At 38.8% G+C, this 15,316-nt stretch overlaps 1 protein-coding gene across 6 annotated transcripts in view; it reads right to left on the bottom strand.

The window, feature by feature from the left end:
- Window positions 1–15,316, bottom strand: part of PDLIM5 (PDZ and LIM domain 5) — a 131,609-nt gene that overhangs the window by 74,004 nt on the left and 42,289 nt on the right. The gene's annotated exons all lie outside the window — the stretch shown is intronic.

Here is a 15,316-nt window from a genome sequence, read left to right as displayed (position 1 = left end):
TTGAAAGCAGTGGCTCACTGACTGCAGAAAATGTTAGTTACAAACAGTTGGAGGCTGATTTGATTATCCAAACTATTTTTATATGGATGCTGCTTTACTAAAACATATTGTCTTGGTGAGCCATGGGGAAAAGTGCAACTTCACATTCTACTCACCTGAAGGCATTTTTTTCATGGCAAATAAAGTCATAGGTCTCAGCTGCTTCCTACAAGAATCTTTAGGCATGGAAAAGCATAAATTTTTAGGCATGCACTTCTTGAGTGATCTCTTTGGACAAAGATCAGCTCAACTGTTCAGACATCTCTTAATAACACATTTATGTTAAGCAGACCAATGACCAATACAATTTTTCTTGGCCCAATTGCTATCTTCAAGAGGAAACATCCACAAACAAAGAGGAAAATAAATCACTGACTTGTGAAAGACTTAAGATTCCTGCAGTCTTTTGCAAAAACGAGGAAACATTTCTACACAGTCCTGAAAAATATTCTATGTATTTACACAAAGCTTGGGCTACCATGGTTTGGAAACCAACAAAACAGTGCCAGCCACCCTCTGGTCTCCATAGGTGATATCCCATAATCATCTTCACTCTAGCAGCCACATGCACAAAGCCTGATTTTTGGAGAGCTCTCAACAGGGCTGGTCCTCACCTACTCAAGACTTTCCTACAGGCTCGACCAGTTCAAGAAGCACAGAGTTTGAAACGACTCACTACAAGAGCTCTCTAATCCCACACTGAAAGACATATCTACCATCACAGAAATCTGATCACCTGGGTCTGCCCATTTTTGACAGTTTTCCCTTTTGCCTCCCTGCCTGACCATGAGCAGTCTACAGTGATCTAAGGCAGGGAGTAGCATTAGGCCATTAATGACATGCTCTGTATCTCCTATTTCCTCTTTTACTTACCTATACATGTAGCAGCTAAGTCTTACAGATCCTCTTAGGAAGAGCAACTTAAAGTAAACAAACAAAAGCATCACGAACAAGCAAACCCCACTCAGATGGATAGGCAGGAAAAAATTCTGAAAATGTCAAGAGGTAATTTAATTCAGTGACTAATCGTTAGAGAAGTTTTCCATGGAGTTTAAAAAATAAAAAACCAAACAGCAGGAACACGGTGCATCATGAGAAGAACTGGATGAATTCTTCACATTTTTCATGAATAAAATCATTGGGGAGAATTATACAATGAAAAGGGTAGTCAAGAGTAAATATCTAAAGTTTGCGATACTCCAGCTCGCCCTCATACTTCCTTTTGGCCTCACCCACAGTTTGCAGCTATTATTAACAAAGGGTCATTCTCTAAAGCTAACGTATGGGAGGCAAAAAAGAAACCTACCTCAGCCAAGAAAACTCTTATGATCAAAATAATTATAAAAATGAAAGGTGTAATTAAAAAAAAAAATATGAGTACATCCTCAGAAAAACACACAAACAATTTACAACCTTTTTCATCTTTCTTCTGCAAAGAAAGCAAAAGCAACCAGAAGGAATAGTTTCACAGTGTCCCTTAGTCAGATCTTGATCAACAATGAGCTCTGTCTGCTAATTACTTGTTGATAGCAGAAGCAGTTCAGGCCCAGCCCTGCAAGGTATTATGTTTCTCCAGGAAGGCTGATAAATGCCTCAAGCTCCATTATCTTTTATAGCAGATTAAGTCTTCCCCATTAAATAAAGAACCTTTTTTTCTTCCACATCAAGAGGAATTCAAAACTTTATAACCATGTTTTATCCCAAAATACATTTGTCCTTTCTAGTATAAAAAAGAAACAGACATCTAAGTTATGAATCCATCATTCCTACGAAGATAAATCTACCAGATTAAAACAGTTCATGATTTTCCTGACCTTCCCCCCCACACTACTCACCTGCTTTAAAATTATTAACAATAACATTGAATTGATTAGTACTAATTTCAGCACTGGCATGCTACCTCCACTCACCTCTACGTGTTGCATACCATAGGATTTGTAAGCAACAACTACATGGTGTATTGCAAAAATAGCTAATCTTAGTGGCTAATGTAAGTAAGGATCATTTCTTTCTGACTAAAAGAAATAAAGTGACTCACAGATTTTATTAATTGACATAAGACATTGTGTTATAAAACCCAACCTAACAGCTTTTCCCGTAGGTGGCTACGAAGTGTCACTCTCATGAGGCATCTAATTCTCATCTTCCTAGTTCCATTTCCTGCCAAAATACCCTCTATACAGTAACTGAGATTTCATATGGATTTTTTTTTCTTTGTTGTTGTTTTTTAACGACAAGTGTTTATCTGAGTTGTGCTGAAACTTGAATTTGCCCCAAGTTCCATGTAAGCCCCTGTTCACAGCACTGTGCAACCTGAGTCTAGCAGCCCTGCCACAAGGGAAACTTCCATCTGCCCTTGCTCCAACTTGCTCTAATTGCACTAGGAGCTTTCTTCTCCAGGAGAGCTCCCTTCAGCCAAGCGCAAAAGCTACAAAAATCCCATCACCATACTCTCTATATAATGGAGTTATTCAACATCGTTCCTTTTTAGGCAGCTCCAAAGTTCCAAAGATGCAACACACAAATATTAGTCCAGCATTTTAAGTTAATGGAGCAGTCACTTATGAGTTAAGAAGATTTTGTGGAAAATGACTGACTTGTCCAGTCAGCACCTTCCTGCCAAGACTTGGAAAGGACATAACTGGCAACTCTTTCAGTCAATCGCCTCCAAGATCGGTATTGACAGCAGGCACACTTAAAAATTTCAGTACTTGAGAGACCTTGAATGGAAAATATTACATATTTTTGTACTTGCAAAACCTGTTATACATTATATTTAGCCCAGTACGTGCATTTCAGTGACTCCTGTGTCACTGAGACTTATAGTCTGCTCATGTGGAGGAGCTTTGTATGTAAAGGAAAAATAATCTGTTAGCAATCAAGCAGCATTAGTTACCTCTGAAGTCACTGTCCTCATTAAAAGTTTGGCTTCCTACACTCTGTAATACATTTTAAGAATGCATACTACATTCCATTTTTTGCATAGAAGCTTAGGAGCTAAAAGGGACACTATACAGTCAATAAGACTGACTGACTAGTTTGGTCATTTTCCCTCCACAAGACACTGAGTGTTAAAAGTCTTTCCCCCCTATAACGAAACTCACATTACTTGTATAATCCAATCCCTTCTGCCAAGATGGTCTCTAATACAGAGCAGCAATTAGTCACAAGTTAAACAGAAACAACAGACTAGGCCAAAGAAGCAATCCCCCAAAATAACTGCCACTCAGAAAACCCATTTAACTGTTTGGTGAAGAGCTTATTCCAAACAGAAAGCAACATCTAACATCAGCTTCAAACCAGTCTTAGCTGCTGACAGATTTTCTACAAATTTTGTGTCTCTCAGACAATGGCTTATAACCTCTCACACTGCGTATTTATTTTATTTTGGAAGATTTTGTCCTCAGCCACACCCACATAAATATGACATCAAATTTTCATGGGGTTTTTTTGTTTGTTTTGTTGGGGTTTTCCAAGTTATATTCAAATTGTATCTTGGCAAGAGTTGGAAATGTGAAGAAATTGAGGCTTGCCAAAACCGTGGGAGAAAATACTCAGCAGACATCATAAACTTAGAAGTTTAAGGCATTAAGAAGAATATCAAAGATTCCAAAATATAAAAGCATATAAATCTGTTGTAAATTTAAATATAAGAGAGATTGAAATGATTTGCAGATTTCATGTTAACAGACAAACTCTGCTCAGCTAAAACAGCCACAGGAATGCTGGAAAAAGCTAAAGCTTAACATGAACCAGTGTCTTACAAAGCAGGGATCAAACACTGTTAGCATCAAGTGTAATTAAGACTAAACTGAGAAAGTATGCAAGAACAGTTTATTCCATGTAGAAGATAAGTAGATGTCACTAAGTAAAAACAAATAATCCAGGTTCAGTTCTGGTTCAAGCAGTCACAAGTCCCCCACTGTATCTATGAGTTCCATTTTCAGAATTAACACAAGTGAGGAAAACTGCCCAGATTTTTAAGTGGAATTATTACCTAAAATGTTCTTGAGATATTTCAATAGCTTATTTTTTTTTCATTTCATCTCTATACATAATTTGCAACTTTTTTTGTTGGTAAATTCCCATGGAATAGGACCAAAGGGAAGTTTTTGTCATCTTTTATCCTTGCAGAAGAGATCTCATTCAGCACAATGATCCAACCCTAACATGTCTGTGCTGCAGATGTGGCACTTCTGCTAATGCTGTTCTTACTTGAAAGATTCCTAATTCTTTGAAACATAATATTCTTACTGACAGTTGCTTCCCTGCTTCTCTCAACATCCGAATTCCCATTTCTCAGAGCTCCTGAAACTGGCAGGAGCACTTCCTTGTATTGATTAGATGCCTTGGGGTTGGGGAGAAGGATCTGACATCTCCAGCAGCAGCAAGTGGTGTCAGGTCATGTGCAAGACAGAGGAGGATTGTGGCACAAACACCAAACAAACGCAAACAAAGGGCAGTTCACAATTTTAACAAAGTTGAGATAGGGTCTCTCAAACCTCCTTACTCATCACAGGAAGGAAGAGAAACTTTCCTTTCTGAGCACTTTTTGGGCAGAGGCTGTAACACAGGACTCCACCAGAAGCATCATGAGGTCAGGAGGAAAGCATGTCCTCCGGACCCCTGCCCCAGCAGGGAGCCCAAGTCCTTTCAAGGCCAGAAATTGCTGCATCTCCATGAATGAAAGAATGTGCACATGAGCAACTGAAAAGACAAAGGGCTTTTTTGTTTTTTGGGTTTTTTTCCTGGTGGGAATAAGGATTCAGCTGTGACTAAACTGAAGTGTCAGATGAATCCTGAAGACTTCCTGTCTCAAGTCTCAAACCACAGAGATGACAAAGGCTCAGATCTGGTGCAGACCCTCCCAAAAGCAGAGAGGGTGCACAGAAATAAGTAAAGAAAACTGTCTTTCTGCCTGAACGACTCACTGTGAATTAGGTAAAAGTGGGGATACACTGTGCATTGGAGGACAGTGCAATTGGGGAAAAAAAATCAGTGTGAGAAAATGTTTTTAATGTACATACAGCAAAAACACTTCAATGTTGTTAGCCTGTCTGAGACGAGAATTATGTTGATAGATAGATGAAACAACGCCTATAAGACCCCAGTTTAATTATTAGTTACAAGTGTTTATGATAATCAAACCCACATGTCTTGTGTAAGCACCCAGATTCTCACCATGCAGGTGTTACAAGGCACAGTTTAGTTCTCACTCCCCCCTCACGCTGAATCATCAGAAAGCAGCCACAGAGGGTCTGGATACCAGACTAACAGGTTCACTGATTCAATACACAGACAAAGCAATCCCTACTGGTTTTCATTCTCTTGTTATTTTTCAGGTTGAGTGTTCAGTCCAGAACACATCCACTGAAACACATCCTATTCAGTGTCAAGCCGAAACACACCCTGCCGGAAAATGTAAAGCAGTGGGGATATTAAAAAAAAAACAAACAAAAAAGAAAAAAAAAGAAAAAAAAAGAAAAAAACACCACACCAATTTATACACAATTCTTTGTTAGTCAATCACCAGGCAAAGCTAGGTTTCACTTCTAATACTGAACTAGCAGCAGCATTAGAAGATGAAAAACTCAGGTCTATTTTACTGGGCTGTGGAACTCTACAGTGTTTCATTGCAACATTCAGGTGCACACCCTTCCTCAAGTTTTATTTTGTTGCAGGAAACTTCACTTTGGGAAATGAAACCTATGTGCACTCCAAAACCAAAGTACTATTTAACAGTTGAGAGGTTCTACATCAAATGTAGCAGATCTACATCATTAATAAAATATAAAAAGAACTGCAACAAGGAGTGTTCGCATATGGTGCTCTTAACAGCAAGAGAATATTTAAAGGGAGTTTGTGTTACCACAAGAAAACAAACTTTATTTCACAAGGAACTAAGCAAAAATGACTGGTAATAGTCATCCCTGATTTATCATCATGATACTTTATTTCTCCTAGTATCTTCTACTGAAGCACTCAGAGCCTCCATGGCTATCAAGTAAGATCAGATCTGACTATGTGAAAGGCAAATAAAGGTTATCTGCTTAAGAGGAAATGTCTAGTTTTAGGAAATCAAACATTAAAAGCCAGCCAAGTCTGCTGCAAAAACAGAAATGGAACTAAAAATTTAAAACTTATGCTTAATCACTACATCAGTTCTGACAAATAAAAACCCACCTGATATAGTAAGATCAGTAATTGAGGACATTTTGCAAGTAATATAGCATTTTAAAACAGCAGTAATCAGCTGCTGCCTACAGCAGGTAATAATACTAGAGAAACAAAAATATGTTTTTCTACATTGCACTGCAGTGCTTATGGGGTATGGGTGACTGTTACCATGAATACCACGGAAGCCCATTAGGAAATAAGGAATCGAAAGCCAGAATTGCATCAAAAGCCTCCTGGAGAATATTAGTTCATTAAAATCACCTCAAATAAAACAAAATGTAACAAAAACCTAAGAATATCACTTTTCTGATGGCTTTCTGTAACTCAATAAAGAAAAAAAACAAACCTACGCTCCCCTCTGGGGATTATTTATAAAAGGGAGGAAAGCAGTAACTAAGAGAGCTTCCTGAAACACAGCTATGAACCTTTTCCTCAGAAAAACTAAAAAGCAGGACTTAGCCAGGAAATCACACTAAGAGCAAATAACATTGCTTTCTTATCAGTCTTCAAAATCTGAACTATTCCACAGCTCCATTTCTGCCCTTTTCTAAAACAAACCCAAACTGGATCCTAAACCAATGCCCCTTCCTCCCCACCCCCAGAAATCAACATGCCTTTCAGCATCTCCTCTGTGAAGAGATAATGAAAAGTAAAAAGTGCCTGGATTGTTCTTACACAGCCACAACAGCTCTTGACAACAAATTATATGCCAGTCCAAAGCACCTGGCATGTAATTGCCACAGAAAGGCTGCCTTAATATTGCACTGTCAGTGGAGACTACTTTCCCATGTAGGAAGTTGGCACTTATACAATAAAGCTTCTGCTTAAGGGGTACATCACAGGGATATAGACAGTCAGCAAAATGAACTCCTGTGGTTTTCAAGAGGTTTTTTTAGATTTCTATAATGAAGGTTAGCTTAGTTGTGTTCTTACCTTCCTAAAATGCATATATTTAATGTCTGGGAAATATTCAATCTGCTCCTTAGAAGCATCTATGTTACTAAAGGTCTCTAATGTGGGGATGTTTGAGCATGTATCTCGCGTTCTGTTTATACCCTTCAACAGCAATGAGAAGGCTTTGCAACACGCAGAATATAAAGCAACTTAAAGCAAAACTAACTTATAGGGGTTTGCAAGCTGGAAAATGCTGTAAAGTAACAGTCAGACTCGTAGTAACACTGGTCACAACCCACTCAGCCTAGACGTTTTCTGTATTATATTTCAGCTTGCAAATGTTACTTCTTGCTTGCAGCAAAGAGTATATGAATTGAACAATGTGGAGCTCATTAAGTAATTCCCTGCTGTCCACAGAGATACTCCTCAACCCAGTTCTGGGGTTTTTTTTAATTCTGTAAGACAGGAGAAAGCTATTGGTTATTTCAGCAAGTTATTCTAAATCGCAAGCAGTCATTTATCATTATCATATCTTTCACCCATTAGGCAGGGCACTGCAAGCCCATCCTCACCTTGCATACTGAGGCACACTGTCCATCTAGCACATGCCAAGATCAAGTAAGATTATCTAATTTCCAGGTACTTCCTACTGAATTACAGCATTTCAGGAAAAACATATGTGAATAAACCTTCACTGCTCCTGTCTTCACAGAAAGAAATCAATTGTGTCAGATCTAATCAGAATACAGATTTATTTTAGTTTTATAATAGAGTGAAAATAGGCTTCTAAACTACTGCACACCTAAACATCAAGCCAAAACTATTGCCTTTCTAATGATCTGCTTGTGTAAAGCCACATTTCTTGCACTGCATTTTTTTGCTTTAACAATTTAATCTTTGTGTTTTAAAAGCACCATTATACATCAGAGTGTATACGGTTTCATCCCTATAGTAGAAGTATAATGGAAGGTCAGTATTTTCATAATTATCTTAAATATAGGAATGAAAGAATGCAGTCTATATAATAACAACATGTGATAAGCATTTGTTTTTAGGCTAATCCCAACATATCTGAAAGATATGCATGGTTTCAGGCTTTAAAACAAACATCTATAGGGTCAGTAAAATTACTAAAACATACAAATGCAAAAAAGAACAAAAAGAAGCAAAAAAAAAATCCACAATCCAACCTCAACTTTATTTTCTTGTCTGAAAACAAAGTAGTATTTTTAAGAAATTTGTCAGACATCTGTGCTACGCAACAGATTGTATAAAGCAATGGCACAGATGTTTCTCACGGTTAAGGCAAAAAAGCAAGATGACCAATTAAAGCACCTAAGTTACCACTTGATCCACTGCAAACAGATGGGAACTTCTAGGATCCAAAACTTTCCTCCCTTCCTTTTCACAAGGGACTCCCAGGGGCAAACCTACACTACAATCACTCACTACTGTTCAAACAGTGATGCCTCAATTTATCTCCTCCCCAGCTTTTTATCAGCTTCTGCTGATTATAACATCTGAGCTACTCTCCCAAGCAACCTTCCCAACCTTTATTCCATCAAAGACTTGAACTATGAGGGTAGGAATTTGAAAATTCATCCCAAATTGAACTTGGAAGCTCTCAGGTTGTGAGAGACAGTTTCTTGATGATTGCCTCCTCACTTTTACACAAAAGAAGGTGATGTTTTTAAATATCCCGCTAATCTGACTGCCCGTGGTTTAACTCACCATGGCATAATAATGTAGACAAAACCTCAAAAACATAATGGCAAAATGGATGCAATTGCTGCAACTCAGAGGTGATATTTTGCATTTCCCTGGTAGCAAACATACTAAAAATAAAATGAAAACCATAAAAACCAAAACATTAGCATGTTAATGTTTCTTCTTTAACCTCCCTTTGCTTGATTTTCAACTTCCTGAGGTGGTATTAACTATATGGGGGCCAGAGGGGAACATACCTGAAATTAAAAGTGAAAAAACATCTTTAAACTTAAATTTGAAGGAAATTTTTGATGTTCAGTAAATAGCAATCTGCCTTTGGCACTTGCCATTGCCCACCATCTTTATCTACTACAGTATTTATGTTCCTATGCTGCTTACAGCAGTAACCTCTAGAAACTGCACAGCCTTTACAAGTCTTTTGCAGCTCTAAAGCTTCCCAACAAAACTCTAAGGTACACAATGTGAGAAAGGCTGCTATTACTGTTGCTTAACTCACCCTCAGTCCCACCCATTTTCCTGGCAGATGGCTAGGTATCACCCTGTACAAGTCACTGAACTCTTGTTTTTTACCCTGCAACCTTCCACTTTGATCCCAGCAACTCTCCTTTGAACTTCCAAGCAAGCCTTTAGTTTGTTGGGTTCACTTAGCTGCAACATGTTCTGTGGTTCATCTAATTGCTACCTGACCAGCAGCAAAGTGCTACGTACAAGACGACTATGAATTTCAGCTGGAAGCAAGAGCTGTACCCTTCCATTTATTTAGTGTGTGGGCAGGCTTTCCAAAGGCATGGCTTAGCTAGCTAAACTTGCTCAGCTCCTAAATTAGGAGCAAAAGGTTCCTACCTTGCTTCCAACAAGGGCATAGATTTATACAACAACCTTTGGATTAAAAAAAAACCCAGCTTCATTCATTAGCTTTGAATTCTCTGGACAATGTTTTAACTCAATATCACTTAATTTCAGAGTGAGATAAACCAGAAGAATTTAAGACAACTCAGCTGACTGCATTGCAATGCGCAGCACAAGAAGTTCTCCAGGGTTGTTTGAAATCTCACCAGTCTCCACTGAGTGAGCTACCTGGAACAGCTGCCACCTCAAAGCTTAGTGACATGGCTAAACAAGAGAAGGGAATGTCTGGTTTTCACCTAGTTATTTTCAGGCATAATCACTGAAAACTAGAATTAATGATTGAAAGTAACAAATTAGCCTTGGGGAATAAGCTGCCAAAGGTTTTGAGTGGCATTTGTACAATGAATATACAGCTTGTTTACATATGCCAAGCCATACTGCCTCAGCTGAGTTCTGTAAGTTTTCTGTGTCTCAACTCTCTCAATTAAAAAGAAATTATTTCCTTAATCATCCAGCATTTAGATATGACATCCCTGAAACAAGTTACATAAGAATTAGTATTACAAAAAAAATTACAGAAAAAAAAAAGTTTTCAGATTTTGAAAAAATTACTTGGAAGCTGTGGTGTCTTTCAACCAATTATTATTGTCTCTGTTCTGACATAGGACAACGAAGCTTCTATTTTTCTAAAAAAGCAAATCACTGAAGAGCCAAGCTAAATTCAAAATACCTATGTAAGGGAAATGATGATGACTAAAGCTGGGAGAAAAATATAAGACTTCTGAATGCATTCTTATCATAGTTTTCCTCAGGCTCATCCATATATGGTTTAGGGAAACAAAATACCCACCCAAGGAACCTATGACTCATAGAACTGAAACATCAGTTTTAACCATCATGTTAAGTGAAGCCTGTAAATTAAGCAAAAAATAGTAAGAAAAAAAGCATACTAAGCTAATCTTACTGCTGAAAAACCTTTCCAAATTGGTTAACTTGAAAAAAGATCTTAGAAAACAGAATTCAAATGGTCCATAAGATTTTTTTCTTCCTTACCCCATCTTAAATGATAAGAATTTCAGCTGCCCTTAAGCTAAAAACCGAGACTTCATGCTTCCTGAAAGAATAACCAAAAAGATAAGGGAAGGCAGTACGACAAAGATTAATACTCAGGCAGGCAGCTAAAACAAATGTCACGGCTTTTGAGCTAACTGACTGCAGAACTCATCCCTATGGCTCATCTAAATTTTGTCTCTGAGTCCTATAGAACATCAAGAATACCCAGGAGGCCCCAGCACCACCTATGACACTTGGGCAACCCCATGCTTTAAAAAGGTTTAGGAAAAAAAGCCCACCAAGCCCATGGCCATCACTGAAATTCATCTATTGCTTTGTAGCAGCTGTGTTCCTCCACTGAAGAGCTGGAATCAGAACCACAGTACCTGCCCAGAGACAGCTTTCTGCACCCAGAAAATTTTTTTCACCCAAACAAAGAAGCACTGCAATACAGCAACAGAGGAGCAAACAACCTGGAGAACCCTCCTTTCGCTTCCCAAGCCAAGCAATCTCAATGCCTTTTGTCCTAAATTAGTAAATTCATAGACAGAGTGAAAGAAATTCCTTTATAAAGCACACTATACCCATTCAGATCTGTTTTACTAGAGATAAATATGTTCTCCATCATTACAGGAAAAACAACGCCCAAGGCTTTCCATCTTTTCTCTTTTACTTTTATCCCTGCATTGCTGACACTTTTCCCAGAAGATTCACAGGTATCATGATCTCATTCATCTGTAGAAATCCACAATTCTTTATCCTTCTCACTCCAAAAGAATCATTAAGACAACTCTCTGGAGAAACAGTCCCCAAAAATAATATTTTAAAAATAGGTGGTGGCTTTTAGCTGTTCAGCAACTTAGAGATTTACTTATAAAAGTCCATGCTAAGTTACTGAACTTGAAAATATATCCAAAAAGCAAGCATCTGGTTTCCATCTGTCCTCATGGGAAACTGGAATGGCTTTAGATGAAAATGAAATATTGGGGTGCAAAAGAGCAAGATCTCAGAAAGGGAGGGATGAATACAAACAAAAATTGGAGGGGGGAGGAGATCTATCAAGAAGCTAAAATCACAAGTTACAAAATAAAAATAAGAGAAAAAAACCCACAGTCCATATTTTTGAGTCACATAATGTTGCAGCTGAGACAGCCACAATACACAGAGTATCCCCATAAAATTCCAGATGGCTTCAACCCATACAGAGTAACACCAAACCACTACAGAAGGCTTCAGGTGTCTGCCCTTCTTGTTCTTTAGCCCAACCTTTTATAGCTCTCATGTCCATGCACTGCACCTGTGTGCCCTCTGTTCCCTTGGGTGTTGGTCAGTGCCCCTGGGCACTCCATGGCTCATTGCTGTCAGTGCTGCTCACCTGCTGCTCACAGCTGTGCCCATTGGAAATGAGGCTGGCCACAGCCCCACCCCAATTACCAGAAACTGTGAACCTACAATATAATATGAAAAATGAGCAGGTAACATGCCTACATTCAATTTTCATTTCAGAACTGAAAAAAATATTTAGTTTCTGTACTAAATAAGGAGACTTGTTTACAGAACATACTGATTTTAAAGACATACACCTGAAAATACTTGCCAACACATGCAAATGTTAAGCACCTACTACTGCACACAGAGCTGGCAAAGCACAATTTTGTCCCTTGGTATTTGAGCAACCTCTAATCAAAGTGGACTTGCAATTGTGTCAGCTGCACCTCCAGTTCCTTTCCAGGACACACAACAATTCCGTGTTTAAAAAACCTAGCTGCCATACTGCCTTACATGGAACAAAGGGAAGCTTTTATTTGCCCTTCAAATATTTTGGCAACATTAAATTACAAGTTACAAAACATCTAAATTGGTTTTCCACAAGGGGTACTTGCATATCTGCCTACATAAATATACTACTTAAAATCTGTAAGTAAAGGTTTTGAAGACAGTACTTTAACTATCCCTTCCAACCTCCCAGACAAGCTACTTCTTGCCCCTTGTTTAGTTTCTCTTAATTTTATTTTTTCTACTTTGCACATGAAGAGAGGAAGCCAAGTGAAAACCTAAATAGGTTAACTATCAAGTTAAAAATATTTATAATAAGGAATCTGATAATAAAGAATTTCCTCTCTTGCCTTTGCCATAGAGTACAGAAGTTTCCTTTGTAGCTTTGAAAAGGTGAAGTGTCACCATGCCCTGACCACTGTGCAAACTAGGGTGCTGGAGTACATGCTCCAAAGTAACACCACTAACCATTGTGTTCTTTTAAAGCAGCAGCTAACCAGGGCAGTATCTCAGAATTGATGGACTCTTTCAAAACTAACCTCAACATCCTTGCATTGTAGTTCAAACTATCAGCAGACTGTGTGAAAGAAGATAAAATCTCAGAAGTAAAAATGAAAGATAAATAAAAAGCAATAATAGCAAAATAAAATATGTCTTAGATTTTCCTATTCTATGGCACCAGCCCATATTTTGAAGGCCAGCTTTCCTTCACATTGGCAGTATCTCCTTAATCTTGCATGTGAAGAGTAACAGCTTAAAATATTTTATTTCTTTCTGTTTCATTTTGGGAGAAGAGGCAGGAACAGAAGAATATAATTATGGAGAACACTCAATATTAAAATGGCTTATCTTTGCCACCCTGTTTATACTCTCAAGCTCCCATGGGCAGCCATCAACTCCAGTTAGCATGAGTCAGTCTGACTCCAAGAAGCATCTTCTTCCAGGCTATAAAGAACAAATAAACAACCAAAGCAGGTCTGTTAAACAGCAGGGCAAGGAGATGTTCACAGGCAGAGGAACCAGGAGAACACTGCCTACACCTTCGGTTTCTTGGGACACAGGCAAAATTCAAAACAGCTTAGACCATGAGACTACAAAGCAGCAGAGCCACAAGACACATCTGTCACACCCCCAGACGCCAGGACCAAGGCTATTCCTTTGATCACTGTTAGTCTGATCCTGACTTAGCTTTCAGCTGTCAGGTAGCTACAGTGGCGAGTCAGATGCTACACTAAGTGGGAAGGCAGAGAACAGTAGGGGATCAGGCTAACTCATGATTAATTTGGTTTTCAAACCACTCATCTCTGTACCTAACCAGAAGCACTCTCAGGCAAGTTATTACCTGACTGGGACATGCCTGCTATGACGTTCCTATATCTGATATTAACCCTGCCCATACAGTTATGGTGACAGGAAAAAGTGGGGCAACCCACCCGCCTGCTGCAGTGACTCACTGGGTCCTGGAAAGTGCATTTCTGAGCGACCTGCCCGTCTCCTTGGGAGTCAGAGAAGCAAATGACACACTAGATACAACATGTAGTTCTTCTAATGAGCTGGTATAATGCCTGTCTTTCATCAAGAAACTTTTAATGCCACCTTTACAAGTTTCACTCAGGGAGATGCCCTAGGGATGAACCACATCACAAGGTGCTCCCTTCCTCAGACTGAGCAAAGGGAATCCCTTAGTCAGGGTAGCTAATCACTAAAGCAGAGGACAATGGGAAAAACAAGAAACAACAAGCAGTGCTGAACTGCAGCCTCTTAGAGAAGAAAGTACTCACACAATCATTCAAATACATGGCACTTAGGGCTGGGAACAAGCACTGCCACCCTGGGGATGGATGTTTGTCAGCTCTGGAACCACATCACCTCTTTTTAATCAGTTGATACTGATTAACTCGCTGAAGGATGTAGTCCTTTCACTAAGGGGAGGAAAATTTGCCACAAAAAGCAGTCAGTAACTGGTGAAGAGATATGGTATGGATCTCAACACTCATCAAGGAACTCTGCACTGCTGAAGGCAGGCCTGAACAGCACTTATGGTCTACAACTGCTGCTGTTTTCTATGAAAACAAGAAGAAATGCTTTTCCCCATGTGATGGATTCAGAGGCCAATCTCCTCCAATATGTTCTCTCACATGATTGAATCAAAATAGCAGTCTTCTAACAAAAAACATTTAGCCCTGGGAAGCTTTTGAGAACTGGAAGAATTTATTGCTTGTGCTGCTGCTCACTCTACTTCAGGTTCAATAACCCATATGTGAGCATCCTGCTCCTCTCCTGGAACAACTCCCAAATAAGAGCCCCAGGCTATACCAGAGATAAGCTGGGATTCAAAAAACTCTATGATTTAGTAATGAGACTGGGCCAAGCTGTAACTTCTACAGCAGTGACTTCAATTAGCAAATGGAGGCTGCTACTTAGTGACACAGTGGTATCACCATGGTGGAAATCACACGGTGGAAACATCTCCCAGAATCTGAGCAGAAATATTTTGATCCATTTAGCTCAAGGGCTAACTATTTAAATCCATCATTCTGTTAGCCAGTAAGAATGATGCTGTAGCATTTGACCCAAAAAGATGTTCCTAGTCACTTGAGGGAGGGGGAAAAGCATTAATAAGACCTGCTTTTAAACAGATTAATTAAACAAAACTGAAACTCAAAAGGAAGAGGAAATAGAATAGGTGACATAAAGTTGGAAAAAGTCTTTGTCAAGCCACATAATTAACATCTAATAAGTTTTCAAAAATGCTGTAAATCAAGACAGATTACAGACTATGGCAGCATATCTTTCAATC

Source organism: Haemorhous mexicanus, chromosome 4 (assembly GCF_027477595.1).
Source record: "Haemorhous mexicanus isolate bHaeMex1 chromosome 4, bHaeMex1.pri, whole genome shotgun sequence".
NCBI lineage: Eukaryota > Metazoa > Chordata > Aves > Passeriformes > Fringillidae > Haemorhous > Haemorhous mexicanus.
This window is presented reverse-complemented; position numbering and strand designations above follow the sequence as displayed.